At 34.8% G+C, this 17719-nt stretch overlaps 1 non-coding gene across 1 annotated transcript; it reads left to right on the forward strand.

The window, feature by feature from the left end:
* The first annotated feature begins 3366 nt into the window (after positions 1 to 3366).
* LOC122121655 lies at positions 3367 to 3473 on the forward strand. Its single transcript, XR_006149998.1, has one exon. It is a non-coding gene; the product is annotated as a U6 spliceosomal RNA (small nuclear RNA).
* Positions 3474 to 17719: the final 14246 nt, after the last annotated feature.

Here is a 17719-nt window from a genome sequence, read left to right on the forward strand (position 1 = left end):
CTTAAATGAAGAAGTGCTAGCTTGATTTATGCTGATTCTACTTGTGTAGACACACCTAAAATCACTCATCAAGGCCAAGAGCACATAAATGAAACACCATCATTTTTTGTTACTTGGTATAATTGTGTTCTACACATTTATTGACAGGTTACAAATTATTCTCAAACTTTAAAACATTAAAAATATTTTCTTTTTTTCTTATTTTCTTGGCCAGGAAATCAGCAAGACCTTAGTCAGCATTTCTCACATAAGACTTTTCACATGAGTTGGTTAAATGTATGTGTAGAATCCAGTCCTTGGAAAAAGCTCAAGTAAGGATGCCATTTAAAGCCTTATAACTTTATTCTTTACCAGGGCATTCTCCTTCTACTTTGATTGTTGAGAGTTTCTACAAGAGCAAGCATTCTGTGGGGAGCAAGGAAACACCATATGAACTTTACTTACTGAGTTTTCTGAGTGATTTGCTATCCCTTGTACTGCATTTTGCAAGTGGAATCTCTCTAAATGTACAAGTTTTAAGAGATAAGAGAGTGGTAAAAAAAACGCTTAGAGACAAATACATCTTGAACATACTTTGTTCCAAGCATTCCATTTGAGGCATATTCAACACCTAGTGAAACTTGTGTTGGCTATATCTATGTGTCTTTCTCCATGTGTGCATGTATACATGTGTACATGTACGTGTGTATTTGCGTGTACAGTAACATACATGTGTACATATATAAGGGCATATACACATATGTGTGCATATATAAATAAATATACATATACAAATATATGTGCATATATATATCAGTTCTTCAGTGATTTAACCTATAGTTCACAGCACATTGTCTTTCTCACAAAGTGTACATGATAAATTGCTCCTAAGATCTGTGTTCTATGATGGGCATCCTTTGTACACACTTCCCACATTCCTTTTTTTTTTCATCCCTGTGAGCAACTTCGGTCCACTTTCCATAGGCTAGCTTTGTTTTCATTATGTGTAGTTACTAACTGATAATAAAAGAAAAAGGTTGTTTGTAAAAGAAAGAGAACTTTTAGGTCACAGGTTAACAGTATCTTATCCATCCCAATGATTCCTATGAGATAAAATTTATAATAGTAAACGTGAAAAGGAATTCCTAGATCTGCTCTTTTGCCATTTATTATGGCAAAGAATAATATCAAGTCACTCTTATAACTCTTAAAGAATGCAAGGGTAACTGATGGTCGCTATCATGTTCCCACAAAACTAGTGGATCCTGAAGTATAGTAGTAGACAAGCCGAAATTCTAAGTACCAGACATGGTACTTAGACATGGGAGAGAGTGAAAGAGAGAGGGAAATATCACAATACTAGAAGTGCATAACAGACAAACAAGAGCTGTATGAGAATATTCATACTGCTATCTTTAGACTCTATGTGTACATTTGAAGGTATTTGTTATATGATAACAAATCAACATGAAATATAAAGTTATTTTGATAAAAATAAAAATAACTCAGAAGAAATTATAAATGAAAAAACAATCTTCACTGAAGCAAACTCTCAGAGATATTTATGACTTTGAAAAGGATAAAGTGGCTGAAGTTAGTATAAATTTGGAAGTACAATTCACAAAAATATAAAAATATATTTATATCTCTCACTCTATTACCGAAAGCAGAAAGCAAATGTTGTTTAGATGATTTTTTAAAACACAGTTTCTGGGAAGGTGGCTCAGTGGTAGAGTGCTTGTCTTGCATGCATCATCCCCAGGGTTTGATTCCTCAGCACCACATAAGCAAAAAAACATGGAAGTGGTGCAGTGGTTCAAGTGGTAGCGCTAGCCTTGAGCTGAGGGACAACACCCAGGCCCAAGAGTACATGCCTCATGACCAACAAAATCAAAATAAAGAACAACCCACAGTCTGTCACTGTTTTGGCCTTAACTCTGTAATACCGCTGCTTCAGCCTAGGGATAAAATTTTAGGTGTGGACATTTATCAAAACTTCTGACTCAGACTCTATTTGATAATTTTTTAAATAAATATTTTGATCTCAATTTTCCTCTTTTTAAATGAACATGCACCTATAAAAATTGGTTTGACCATCCAAGTAACCTTCTCAAAGTGCCTCCTAATGATGATTTACAAAAAGTTGTACTAGGGCTGGGAAGGTGGCTCAGCGGTAGAGCGCTTGCCTTGCATGCATAAGGAACTGGGTTAGATTCCTCAGGAAAAAGAAAAAAGCCGGAATTATTGCTGGGGCTCAAATGGTAGAGCGCTAGCCTTGAGCTGAAGAGCTGAGGGACAGTGCCCAGGCCCCATGACCAGACCCCCCAAAAAAAGTTGTACTATATTTCAACAAGTAAAACAATGCTACAAATAAAGAAAACAATAATTAAATGTTAATAATTAGTAAAATAAAAAACAAAAATATTATCACTGTTTTCACTATTTGAAGTGTACTACATATTAGATTTTACTATTTTCTCATAATCCTGTACATTTAACACTGACTGAGGTTGTGATGTTCATCAAGAGTTTTATAGAATATGAATAGTCTTTAAAGCTATCCACTAAGATTACTATTTATGGCTCTTCTCATTATTTGTTTATGGCTTATATCATCATTTTTCCTCGTTAACTTATAAACTGAGGAAGCCCTAAAGTTTTAACAGCCTGTGTAGTTAACAAAGTGTTAACACTTCATTCTGCTTCTTTACACAAAAACTTTGCAACTTCTCATTGATAAAGTTTCTCGAAACTCTGAAATGTACATACTTAGTAGTATATGTCTGCTACCATAAATCTTAAATACTTTATGGAAAAGTTTTATACCTGCCAAACAGTCCTAATTTTGGCATATGTAAACAAATTCCCAAAATTAAATATATTTAAAACATTAAAACTTTTAACAAACCTTAACACTTGGTGCAGTGTTCATTATGACAGGTGCCTTGTATAGAATAATTGAATCCCCCTCCTACACATTTCTTGAGCAACAAATATCTGGAATTATTTTGTTTTTGACATGTCAATCTTGACTTTATTCTTAAATTTGTGCTTATGTAAGAAATATATGGTTCTAAAATTTCATGACAATTCTTTTGAACTTACTTTTTGTTGAATTGTCTAGTTTAATAAAATCCAACTGCACTTTTTTTTGGGGGGGGTCCATTCATGGGGCCTGAACTCTGGGCCTGGGCGCTGTCCCTCAGCTCTTCAGCTCAAGGCTAGCGTTCTACCACTTGAGCCACAGCGCCACTTGCAGCTTTTTTCTTTTTGCTCATGTGGTGCTGAGGAATCGAACCCAGGGCCTCATGCATGTAAGGCAAGCGCTCTACCACTGAGCCACCTTCTCAGCCCCCACAATTGCACTTTTGATATAAAAAATATTCTGTGCTCAATTCAGCCACACATACACTAACATTGGAACAATACAGAGAAGAGTAGCATGGCACTTGCGCAAGGACGATATGCAAATTCGTGGTGTGTTTCATATTTTTACAACAACAGATGCTGGAGGGGATGTGGCCACAAGGGAACCATACAACATTCTTGGTGGGAGTGTAAACTTGTTCAACCACTTTGGAAGGCATTATGGAGGTTCCTCAAAAGATTCCACATAAAGCTCCCCTTTGACCCAGCAGTCCCACTTTTGGGGATTTACTAAATGATCACAAACAAGACCATACTAAAACTACCAGCACAACTATGTTTATTGCAGCATTATTTACCATAGCTAAGATATGGAACCAACCAGCTGTCCCCACTACATGAATGGATCAAGAAAATGTGATGTATATACACAAGGGAATTCTATGCCTCCATCAGAAAGAATGACATTGCCCCATTTGTTAGGAAATGGAAAGACTTGGAAAAAAATTTATTAAGTGAAGTAAGCCAAGTCCAAAGAAACAGGTCCCATGGTTTCCCTTATTTTCAATAACGAATATATGTCTGGGTTAAGCAGACAAGGTCAAAAGCTATGTGCATATGAACAGAAATGATAATGTTAAGGGAATTGAACCCCACGATAGGGAAACAAGTAGTTTTTTGTTTCTTGCTATTGTTTCTAACGTACTTATAATGTGCGATGTGAATTTTCGTTTCTTTGTATGTTCCTCCCCCACGCTATAACCCTTGTTTTCTCTGTGTTTGAAGTTGGTGCATCTGCCTCTTGTATGTACGCTTCTCTAATTTGGGGAGGGGAAGGGAAAAAATGTGTGCGCGTGAACGCATGTGCATGCATGTGTGTTGGCATGCTCAGAGTTTGAAATCAGGGCTTAAAGGTCTTGCTAGGCCTTTCTTCTCTAGGTTGGTGAGGTACTATATGAGCTACATTTTCTTTCCTGGGTCTTTGCTAGTTCATTAAAAATTTTGAAAAATAATTTCATGAATTTTTTTTTTTGGCCCTGATTGACTTCCAATGGTTATCCACAGATCCCAGGCTCCTGAGTAGCTATCCCGAGTAGATAGGATTACAGGTGTGACTAGCCAATACAAGGCTTTCAGCATAATTTTAAAAGTAGAAGAAAATTTACTTCATGGGGGCCTGTTTAATTATCTCCTACTTTTAAAACATTTTGGATTGATTAAATGTGAATTTATTTCATTTTTGGATTCTTAAAAGATAGTAAGTGATGATATTTAAAAGTTTTGGTACTTTTTAAAAAAGGAAACTGGAACTGTGGGACAGAAGAAATTTGTTTCTCTTTGGACCTCAATTTAGAAGCTCAGCTCTGTGCATGATAATCCAATGTCACCAAGACAGTCTGTGTTGAAGACAAAATGTGATAGAAAACAATCACGATGGGCAATATTTGCTATGCTATAATTTCTTGGGCAATATGAATATTGAATTGAGAGTGTAAGAGAATGGAAAGAATTTACCTACCTTTTGTGTATTGCTGAAAGACTTTTGGAAACTTTGACTCATTTCCTTCCTCACTGTGTGTCTTTGGGCCATGCACTTAGTGCCTTTAATTACAATTTTTCCCAACACTAAAATAGTAATAACATTAGCATTATAGCAAATGTTATCTTAAGAATTAAGAGAAATAAAACTTGTAAAATACTTAACATAAACTTCTATACATGAGCTTTGAGTTTAGCCAGAAGTTTTTTTTTTAAATACTAAATAGAATGTCATAAGTATTACAGAAACCATTACATGTAGTGAGCAATGTTATCTATTAATCATGCTCTACTTCCAAGGAAGCCGGGTAGATAACTTCTCATGCTGTAAATCAAACTGGTTATCTTAAGCCTTGTTAGTGTAAAAATATAAGGGACATAATAATGAAGGAATGTTGTAGACTGAGATGAAGTCCAAATGAAAATGTACAAAACTGATAAAACAAAAGTATCTGAGCAGTATATTGTGTTTTACATCATTTAAGTTACATCTCAAAGATAAGGCAGACCTAGAAGAATGAATTGTCTTTTTGATATTCTATCATAGGTCTTTTCTCATTCATGTAGAGGCATCATCAGATTTGAGGAACTAAGTTTTTGGTTTGCTTCCTTCCATTTAAGTTACATCATTTAAGTTACATCACAAAGATAAAGAAGACCTAGAAGAATGAATTGTCTTTTTGATATTCTATCATAGGTCTTTTCTCATTCTTGTAGAGGCATCATCAGATGAGAGGAACTGTATTTTTTTTTGTTTGTTCCTTCCATTTATTCTTCAGTTTGAAATCTGAACTACATGAGACAGAAAGGAACCAAGGGAAATTAGTCAAACAAGCTTTGGAAAGAAAAATCAACGTAAAATAAAATACATAGCCTTGTATAAGGTATAACTAAATTGAGTTATATAGTCTCAAGCATTAACAGAAAATGATTTAAGCAATATCATGTTATTGAAAACTGAAAAATGTTAGGAGTTTCTTTATTTTTTCCTTTCTACTACCTTGAAATTATTGATTTTGTACAGAGAGATTAAAGATGAGATTAACAAGAAACTTGATTAAAAATTGTCAAAATTTCTGAATAGATATGTTTACCAAAAAGCTCTGAAAATCGCCAGTGGGTTTACAAAGTTGTGTTTAATACAACTTCTATGCTGGCTTAATGTTTTGTAAACAAAAGTCATTAGAGAAATGCAATTCAAAATTACTATGATACTACTTCATAACTATTATAACTCTTATCAAAAAAAATCAAAGGAACCAGGTGTGGTGGTAAAGACGTGTAATTCGAAGCTTTTAGGAGGTTGGAGTAAAAGGATTTGGGTCTGAGGTCATCTTGGGTATTGCACACATTAAAAACATGCCCTTTAAAAAAACTCAAAAGGTAATAAGGTTGGCTGGTGAGAGTGTGGAGAAAAGGAAATTTTCTACACTCTTGGTCAAAATACAGGTTAATACTCTCCTTGTAGAAAGTAGTATGCAGTTTTCTAAAGAAATCCAAAGTTGAAATATCACCTGACCCACCAATCATGTGATTATTTCTCTCTGGGTAACTCATAAATATATCTGTAGTTCACTGTTATTCACCTTATTCACAACAACAGCCAAGATATAAATCGAAATTCAGTGTTCAACTACAGACTAATAAACAACTGTGGTGCATGCACAAATATATTTTTCTGTTTCATCCTTAAAATAGCAAGAGACTTCTCCCATTAGCCACAACTTATAATGACCTGAAAGATATATTGTAAATGAGGAAAAATGTTGTCTTCTGATTTTTGTAAACACACACACACACACACACACACCAACCTCAAACATTAAGAGTGAAATTTTTTGAAAAGTAAAGCAAAGTGGAATTGCTGGGGCATTTAGGTCACAATGTAGAAGATAGTAGATATACAGGATGAACCGGTATAGAGTTGTAATGTCCAGCATGAGGATACAGGGGACAACACTGGCCTTACGTAGGAATGAAGCTAAATAAGTAGGAGTTGTTCTTCCTAGTAGGGGTTGCTCTTTTGGATGCTCTTCCTCCAGTAATGGATAAGATGAGCATAATTCTTTAAATATACCTGCCTGTTTGCAGAAATAATAACAAACAATATAGCAATAATGTTGTATGCTCAACATAGGACATGAGATTATCCTTGGTGTAAACTAATTATTACAAATAAGGGAAACCGTAGGACCTATGTTTCTTTAAGTCTGGCTTACTTCACTTAATATAATTTTTTCCAAGAACTTCCATTTCCTTACAAATGAGGTGGTATCGTTCTTTCTGATGAAAGCATAGTATTCCATGTGTGTGTGTGTGTGTGTGTGTGTGTGTGTCTCATTTTCTTGATCCATTCATCTACTGAGGGGCATCTGGATGGATTCCATATCTTAGCTATGGTAAATAATACTGTGATAAACATAATTTTGCTGGTAACTTTAGTGTGGTCTTGCTTGTGGCCACCTGGTTAAATGCCCAGCAGTGGGATTACTGATTAATAGGGGAGCATTATTGTGTACATCAAGGATAATCTTAGTAGATGAGCAGAATAGCCCTATAGTTATGTACATATGATCGTATAAGGTGATTCTAAGTGAAATGAACTCCAAGACATGTTCTTTGTTGTTTTTGTTCTTAATGTATTGTGTGATTTCTTTCTATCCTTTTGTGTTTTCCCCAACTATGGTGTATCCCCTGTAGTCACAGTATTTGATTTTGATACCCTGGTTATTGTAAATATGTTAATCTGAACTAGGGTAGGGAAAGGGAAAAAATGTCTAGGCAAAGGACAAAGGGGGAACCTATGCAACAGTGATACACAGAAGAAAATATGTTGGAAATAATCTGGAGGGGCTGTTGGGAGAGAAGAGGGAGAAAAATGGGGGAAGGGATAACAAATTAGAAAAGAAATGAATTCATTACCTTACTTATGTAAGTATAACCCCTCTGTACATTACCTTGACAGTAAAATTTAAATAAAAAGTAAAGTAAAGAAGCTATGGGAAGGGGAAACAAAGGAGGAGACAAAAATGCTTAATAAGAAATGTATTCATTATTTTGCCCATGTAATTGTAACCCCTCTGTATGGTATTTTCACAATAAAAATACAATAAAATAAATGAGAACAGCAATACAGGATATGGGACTGGGGAAAATACTATACAAATAGTAGAACAGCTGTGGAGAACAATAATTTTACTTTAACATAGGAAGTAATTAACTAGCATACAGATTTTCAGCCTCATGTCAGTCACTAAAAAGGGAAAACAAAATACAAACCAGTAGAGATAAAATAGAAAACTAAACAATAAGGATGAAGAGATGGCTTGGACCAAAAATTACAAATGAGACAATCAGGAAACAAATAAAAAGCTGGTAAGTTTAAAAAATATTACCCATAATTCTATTAATTGTTGTTTACATCACAATTTGTTAGAACTATAATTCAAATCACAGTTTAGTATTATATCATTTTAATAATAGGTTACTTATTATTGATTTCTTAATGTTGAATGTTTAATATATAATTTTACTTTTAGCAGCTATAGAAAAGAAGAATGTGAACCTAATTTTACTAATATATATCATGAATTGTAAAATTGAGAAGGAGAATTTAAACAAATAATATATTATTACTTTTTTAATTCCGTGAATTAATGTAATAATTCAAAGTGTATTCTACAATCATCAATCATCTTAACACCATTGACTCTAGGCCAGGGGATCACAGGGACCCAGAAAAGCTACTACCTTGAATAGTAATCCTAGACCTCTAAAACAAAACAAAACAAAACCAGAAACAAAACAAACAAAAAACACTGCAGTAAGCACAGCCAGTCAGGGCTGCTATCACAGCCTACATGAAATCAGGCCAGAAACAGAAATTGAGAGTCATTTAGCTGATAACTAATACATTTTTTATGAGACAGACTCAAATGAGACTCCTGAGAGAGAGTCAGAAAGACTGATGAAAGGGACTAAAATTGATCACATGAAGATTGGAAAGTAGAATTCCTTGTAGAACAAATAAATAATAGAAAGCCTGTGCATGTAAGAACAAGACAGCAGACCAAATTCAAGAATTGCACATTATCTTAGAGGTCAGCTTAATGAATTATCAATGGAAATCTTTGAAATCTTAAATATTTGAACACATGTGGGAGAAGGACAATTGCTGAAGAGAAAGAAAATATCAACACCCTGTTAGGATGTCCAATATCACCTTAGGAATTGATAAAGCACAGATTTGTAATAAAAAGAATACAATTATTCCAAGTGAGGGGTTCATTTGTTTTGATGTAACAGTTCTTGATTTAGGTGCTAGCAATTAACATACAATTGATCCAGTCCCACAGCTGAGTTGATACTGACTGCATTATTCCTACATAAAGGGAAAGAGAAAATTTACAAATGTCTGGTGAAATGAGTTGAGGATGAAGTGTTCTAATAGTGATATCTGAGGTTTAGACACAGGTAAAGAGGTGGACTTTCTTTTCTAAAATCCCCCCATTTTTAGCCTAGTGCCAGTGGCTCACAACTGTAATCCTAGCTACTCAGGAAGTTGAGATCTAAGGACTGCAGTTCAAAGCCCCCTAGACAGGAAAGTCCCAGAGACTCTTATCTCCATTTAACCACAGGAAAACCAGAAGTTGCACTGTGGCTCAAGAGGTAGAGAACTCACCTTGAGTTGAAGAGCTCAGGGACAGTGCCCAAGCCCAGACTTCAAGCCCCTCAACCAACAACAAAAAAAATATCCCTTTTCTTGGACTGCCTACATCTTTTCCTAACATTCAACAAAGAAGCCATTTTATCACCCACAACATTTAAGTCCTATCCTAGCTACTGCAAATAGAATGATCTGGTTTCTTATGTCAAAAGTTCATATTTTTAAAAACAAATACCAGAAGTGGTAACTTTTTTTCCAGTCCTTGAACACTGGGCCTGGGCCCTGAACATGGTTATGCTGATAGCTTTCATGTGAGCTTGCTTGTTATTTATTGAATTACTGCTGATGAGGGGAATTACTGGGTCTTCAGGGAGATCTATATTTAGTCTTTTCAGGAAACTCCGTACTGCATTCCACGGTGGATGAACAAGTTTAATTTCCCACCAACAGTGTAATAGAGATCCCAATTGGCTACATCCATGTCAGCATTTGCTATTGTTAGTTTTCTTGATAATGGCCATTCTTACTGGGACGAGGTAGAATCAGTCTTGTTTACTTGTAGATTTGTGGGCACCTTCTAGCTAACAAAAATGAATGAATCCATGAAACCTATATTGCTCTGAGTCTGCATTCTGTTCTCTTTGCTCTTAGTATAATTTTACCAAGCCTTTCATTTTCCTTAAGACTGGTGAAAAGTCATCATTTCTGATGGGTGAGTAGAATTCCACTGTGTGTGTGTGTGTGTGTGTGTGTGTGTGTGTGTGTGTGTGTGTGTGTGTGTGTGTGTGTGTGTCTGTGTGTGATCATGATAGGCCCATGAATTCATTTCTAAGCCTTCTGTTTCACCTATAATTTAGTAATTCCATATTAAATTTGGGTTGCTTTCTCTACTGTATTGAAGAATATAGTTGGGATTTTGATGAGTATTTCATTGTCAATTTTTGGGGGGCCGCATTGCAGTTTCATCATGTAAATTCTTCCAACCAGGAGCATTAAAAGATTTTCCATTTCCTTGAGTCTCCTTAATTTCCCTTTTTAGAGTTTTGAAGTTTTCACAGTAGAGGTCCTTCACATTTTACTTAAATTAATTAATTCCTAGTTTTGCTGTTGTTGTTTTGTTTAGTTTAGATTTGATTTGGTTTTAAGGCTAATACATATGAGGTTGTTTTTTGGATTTCAGCATGGATCTTCCCATTGTTGGTAACACAGAAAAACTACTAATTCTTGTGGTTTTTATACCCTGCTACATTGCTGAAGGTGAGCATCACCTTTCGTAACTTCAAGGAGGAAGCTATAGGGTCCTTTAAATACAGGATCATTACATCTGTAAAAAGGGATAGTTTTACATCTTCCCTATTTGGATCCCCTTTATGTTTTTCTCTTGCTTATTGCTCTTGTTAGAAAGTCCACTGCATCATCGCTTATCAAAGAGTTCGGTTCATAGTTCTCTTTCTTTGGTGAATCCTTATGTGATTTGGAGAAGAGTCTAATTCTAGCTTCATAGAATGTGTTTGATAATTCCATTTCCCTTTCTATTCCATTCAAGAGTTATAACTGTGTATTGTAAGTTCTTTGCAGGCCTTAATTTCATGGTAAATTCATTGAGTCGTAGATTTTTCTGGAATGGGAAGTGGTTTATTGACATTTCATTTTCATTTCTTTTTATGTTTTACTTCTTGTTTCAGATCCAGTATAGGAAAGCATCAATTTCCCCAGGATTTTTCAGGTGATTGGCAAAAGATTTTCAAAGTATTCTCTTATAGTATTCTCAATTTTGCTTATATCTGTTGTGTTGTCTCATTTTTGTCTTTAATTTTCTGTATTTGAATGAGTTCGCTAATTGTTTTGTTTTGTTTTGTTTTTTATTATGAAGGTGATATACAGAGAGGTGGGTTACAGTTACATAAGTAATGAGTAGCTTTTTTTTTTTTTTTTTTTTGGTCTGTTCGTGGGACCTGAACTCGGCCTGGGCGCTGTCCCTCAGCTCTTCAGCTCAAGGCTAGTGCTCTACCACTTGAGCCACAGCACCACTTCCAGCTTTTTTCTTTTTGCTTATGTGGTGCTGAGGAATCAAACCCAGGGCCTCATGCATGTAAGGCAAGCGCTCTACCACTGAGCCACCTTCCCAGCCCAAATGAGTACATTTTTAACAGTGTTACCCCTTCCTCATTTTTTTCTGCTTCCCCCAACCCTGACATCCCACTCCCACAAAGTTGTAAAGTTTATTTCTAACATAGTGTCTAGTGAATATCACTGTTGCTTTGGTTAATCTTTGTCCCACCATTTCTGTGATTTCCCTTCCTTTCCCCAAATCAGATAAACTTATGTGTAAGACAAAGGGTACAGAAATCAAAAACAGTGATTACTGGGAATAAACCAAAGGGGAAAACTAAATAGAAATAACTAAGAACAGTTCACTATATAATCATCTTGTATCCATTTCTTGGAGCTCATTTTGATAAGGATCATTTTATGGTGATATACATATTGCTATTGAGTTACTGTGAATATCCTAGACATATCCTAGTTTTTCCAAATGAGTGAAAACATGTAGCCTCTGATTCTTTGGGTCTGGCTTGTTTGAATTATTATGTTTCCAAATGATTCCATTTCCTTACAAATGGGACAATGTCAATCATTCTGATGGAAGCATAGAATTTTGTTGTGAATATGTACAACATTTCCTTGATCCATCATTTCTGGATCATAGGGGAGCTCCAGTGAGGAACCTCTATACTTCTTTACAGAATATTTGAACAAGTTTACATTTCCACCAATAGTGTAGTAATGTTCCTTTTTGGCCACATCCCCACCAGCCCAGCATCTGTTATTATTAGTTTTCTTCATTATGGTCATTCAAACTGGGGTTAGGTGGAATCTCAATTTTGCTTTGATTTGCATTTCTTTTATGGCCAGAAATGTTGCATATTTCTTCATGTGTCTATTGGCCATTCATATTTCTTCTTCAGAGAGGTCTCTCCTTAAATCTTAAGCTCACTTATATTATGAGGGTTGTTGTTTCTATGAGGATTTGTTTTTTGGGGGGGTTTAATTTTGGGTCTCTAAGAATATTTGAGGTATGAGGCCGTTGTATGTTGCAGAGCAACTAAAGACCTCCCAATCTATATAAGGTCTCTTTTTAGTCAGATTTGGTAAGGGTCTGTCAAGTCTGTTAATTTATTGAAAGAACCAACTCTGTTTGGTTGATCTTCCTATGTTTTATTGTGTCTTTATTTAGTTATTTCTGATTTAACTTTTTTATTTGTTTCAGCCTACTTAGGTTTAGACTTGTTCCTCTCTTCAAGGAGCTTTAGGTACATAATAAAAATACTGATTTGAGATTTCCCCAATTATTTGATATAGGCATTCAAAGCTATAAATTTTCCTGTAAGTACTGCATTTAATATGTCCCAGAGGAGCTGGTATTTTGTGTCTTCATTTTCCTTAAATTCTAGAAACTTTCAGATTTCCATTCTAATCTCTTCAGTGCCCCAGTGGTCATTCAGCAATGTGTTGTTCAGTTTTCATAGGTTTGACAATTTTTTTTTTGCTTTAGCTGCTTAATTGTGTTTATTCTGCTGTGGTCTGACAAGTTATGGGAATTCAATTAATTATTCTTTCAATTTGGACAGAATTTCTGTGTGACATAGGATGGGTTCTATTTTGGAGAATCTTCCATGACCTGCTGCAAAGAATGTACATACTGATACTGAATGTATATTCTGTAGATGTCTGTTAGGGCAAGGTGGTCAATGCAGTTATTTACGTCTTCAGTTTCTTTTTTTTGTTTTTTTTGGGTCCTGTCGTGGGCCTGAACTGTGGGCCTGGCACTGCCCTCAGCTCTTCAGCTCAAGGCTAGCACTCTACCACTTGAGCCACAGCGCCACTTCCGGCTTTTTCTTTTTGCTTATGTGGTGCTGAGGAATCGAACCCAGGGCCTCATGCATGTAAGGCAAGCGCTCTACCACTGAGCCATCTTTCCAGCCCTGGGTCTTCAGTTTCTTGGTTGAGTTTTTCCTGGATAACCAATCCATGCATGACAATGATGGGTTGAGATGTGTTTTTAGGTTATGTAGTATTTGGTTGATGATGTGGGGTGGTCCAAGATTCAAGGCATTGATATTTACACTTGTATCCTCCTAATGGAGAGCTGCCTTTATCAATATGTAATGTCTCTTCCTACTAATTTTAATTTGAGTTCTACATTATTTTATGTTAGTAATTCTACTGTGGCCTGTTTATGGTATCCATTTGCTTGAAAAATTTCCTTGCAGCCTTTCAGTTTGAGTACGTGTTTGTTTTTGTCAATGAAATGTATCTCTAGTGGACACTGGATGGATGCGTCTTGTTTTTTTATAATACTATCTAATCTGTGTTTTCTAATTGGAAATTTAAGTCCATTGATATTGAGAGTTAAGGCTGGGAAATATCTATAATTCCTGCTGTTAGGAGCTGTGCCTCATCTATTATTATATTTACTTTGTTCGGTATAATTTGTGGAGGGGAAGGGGAAAAACAAATCATTTAAATAGGGATACAGTTGGACCCATTGCAACAATGAGATGCACAAGTCCTTATGATGAAAATGAACTTTACAACTTTGGTGCAGGGGGGGAGTGGGGAGGACTGGGTGGGAGGGTTGGGGGAGGATGGGAAGGGATAGGAAGGGGAAACAAAGGAGGAGGCTACAATGCTTTGATAAGAAATGTACTCATTATCTTGTCCATGTAATTGTAACCCCTCTCTACAGTATTTTCACAATAAAAAAATATATCCTTTCACTGGTAGGGAGCATTTTATATAACCAGTTCCTGTTCTTCTTGGCCTCTCTATGTAGGATATATTTGATTATTTTCTATCTTGTTGATTTGGTGGGGATAAGTTGTTTCAAGTTCTCTTTGCCATGAAATATTTTTATATATCCTTTAAATGTAAAGAAGAGTTTGGCTTGGGACAGTATTCAGGATTGGTAGTTGTTTGCCTTTAATGTTTGCCATATATCATGCCAGGCTCTCGTTTTTACCATATCAGCTAAGAAATCATTATTTATTCTGACTGCATATCCTTTATAAATAATCAATCTTTTCTCCTGACAGCTTTAAGAATCCTTTCCTTGATCTCTAATGATCCTCTAATGGATTATGATGTGGTGGTGGGTTGTTCTGTTCTGGTATTCTCTGTTTGGTGTTCTAAAGGCTTCTTTTCTATGAATGAGCCTTTCTTTTTGGATGTTTGGCGTGTTCTCTGCTAGAATTCTGTAATATGTTTCCCATCCATTTTGTTTCCTGCTCTTCTCCTTCTTGATACCTATCTCCCCAAAGTTTAATCTTCTAACTGAATCTTGAACTTCCAGCAAGATCATGTCTTATTTATTGGATTTGTTCTAAATGATTAGCTCCTCTTTTCTATTAGACCTAGTCTGTCTTTGATGCCTAACATCTTCTATGTCATCTATTCGCTGTGGAGACTTTCTACTTTGTTTTTGAATTCTCTGTCTTCTAACTGGTCATTTTTTATGGCTTCTATCTTTACTAAAGCTTTGTTTTAGGTCTTGTGTGGACTTTCTTTACGTCTTTTCTTTGGGTAGGGGAGTTGGAGGGGCTTATTTTAGCTGTGTCTTCTCTCATATCTTTTAACTATTTAATGAATTTTTCCTTGGACTCCTTTGCCTTCTCAGAATTTATTTATCTTTCTGTTTGTAGTCTCCATGAATTATTATGCTAATCTTTGATTGGTCTCATCTTTTCCACAAATTTCCTTGTAGAGGTTTTGTATCTTTTCATTAATCACATTTTCAGCAGTATTTGTAATGTATTTCGAATACTCTCTTCTAGGTCCTTAATTGTCTGTTCTAATGTCTGGTCAGTTCCTGTGTGAATTATACTACAGTGACATCAGTTTTCTTGTATTTTTTTTTATCTTTTCTGTCCATTTGGTGGATTTCTTGGCTTTTATTTGTGGGATCTGTGATCTTAATAGGTGACTCTCTATGTTCTTGGTTGATTTGCAGGTTTGGTTTGGTCTTCTGTTGTGATTTGTTTTTCTGGAATTAGGTTTTTGTCTAGACGATTAAGTGTAGGATTGGAGATCATTTGTGGTGAGATATTGTCATGTTAATATTTGTGGTTCCAATGAGAGTTCAAACTGTCCAGTGTTAAGATGAATTGTGTCTGTGTTTGGATGTGGCTGCCTCTGTTCCTGCTTTTTCGCCCATGTGGCCCTTTTATTTCCACAGTGCAGCTGTGCTTTTGAATATGTTGGTCAACACAGTCACAACAGTCACCTGCCTGGCTGGGTAACTTTTCATAGATTTCTGTTTTCTTGTCAAGACAGTATAAGATCTCCTTTTGAATTATATATTTATATATAATTATACCTGACTTGGTTTGACCTGCTAGAAGTGGAATACCTGCTAGGACTCTAAATATCTGTTTCATTAGCTAGCGCCAGGGTAATTTTCTGTTGTTTTTCTGCCATTGTTTTTCCACTTCCTCAGGTTTATTTTTGATATTGTGGATTTATCACATAATTTAGGATTTGTGATGGTTGTAGCCCTTTATTTTTTTCTGTTTGTGTTACTTTGAAATAGTGATTTCAGGCTTCTATAAAGAGACAGTAATAATATGAAATGTATGTTATTACATTGAAAGAAAGAGACCAGACATTTTAACCTTTTGCTACAAGTAAATTAAAATTAAGCAAAACTAATGAAAATAATTTCTTATTTATTAGTGTCTTTTTTACCTATGTTAATATTATTTACAATGTGAGTGAAATGTTTAAAAAGTAGTATTTATTTTAGCTTAATTGCTCTGAAGAGACAATAAGTGATATAATCAAAGGCTAAAAATGATTAGATTTAAAATTTAGAATTCAGGAAATCGTTTTGACCATTCTGATTACTGGAGCCTTCACTACAACCTCACGAGACAATTTATATTGATGAAGCAAAAATCCAAGGTTAGACATTTATGAATAAAAAATAATGTCATTCTGAACATGGAGAGCTACATTTCAAACATAGAAAATTTAGCTTTTTAATACTTGAATATGCTAGTACATTTAATTGCAGTGTAAGTACTTGTTCTGAAAAGAGATAAAATTGCATTTATTTTGAAATGTAAAATGTAAACCTAAGTATTCATTTGAATAAAAGATAAGGTTTAAAATATCACTCATTCAAGAAAGAAGATGTACAGTTAGTTGTTTTTCATGCCAATTATGTTCTCTGAACTTGCTACAAATACTAGATTAGTAAACCTAATTCATTGCTTTCTGGGAAATAGGAATTCAGTTTCTTAAAACTCATGATTATAACTTTTTCTCAAACAATTGCTAAATAATTGTTTTATATTTTTTGTCATGGAATCTTATTTGACATATTTTTATTCATTAAGTTAAATAATTGGCCAATAACAATATAAATTATGCATGAACAAAGTTTATCTAACACAAGTATTTTTTTCACCAGACATATCATGGCTCTCCTAAAGAACACTAGAAGGCAGTGTCTTATGTATTAATTTTTAGTTGTTTTCTTAATGGTTATTAAATGTCAGAAGTGGCAATTCTATAATATATTTAAAGCATTTGATTATACTCCCTCTATTTCAGTTTCATTACTTCTTTCTCCAAAGATCTTCTGTTTTTCACATAAAATTACGTCTTTGTATATGTACATATAAACTAATTTGGAAGATTTAGGCTAAACTACAATTTAATTCAAGATGTATGGTGGATTAATAGGCTAAATAAAAACTTAAATATTTTTTATTAACTTCTGAATTGAGATATCATTATTATTATGGTTAGGTTTAGGGTCCCAGACAGAATTAGAATTAGAGAAATAGAAAATTTAGGTTCAACACAGAATGACCCATTGCAACAATGATACTCAAAAGACAGTGTTGAAAATGAAGTTTACACCATGGGGAGGGAGGAGTAAGGGAAGTGGGGAATAATGGGATAGTGGGAGAACAAGACAGAAGGGGGTAACAATGCTTAACAAGAAATGTACTCCTTATGTTACATATGTACTTAATCACTCTTTAAAGCATCTTTACAACAAAATAAAATTGTTAAGAAATAATGAAAAATAAAACTTGCCAGGAAATAGAAAACACTTAATATTTAGGTTCAACATGCAAGTAAAATTTAGAAATACACGCT

This window comes from Dipodomys spectabilis, unplaced genomic scaffold, assembly GCF_019054845.1.
Source record: "Dipodomys spectabilis isolate Male_0828 unplaced genomic scaffold, ASM1905484v1 ptg000192l, whole genome shotgun sequence".
Classification (NCBI taxonomy): domain Eukaryota; kingdom Metazoa; phylum Chordata; class Mammalia; order Rodentia; family Heteromyidae; genus Dipodomys; species Dipodomys spectabilis.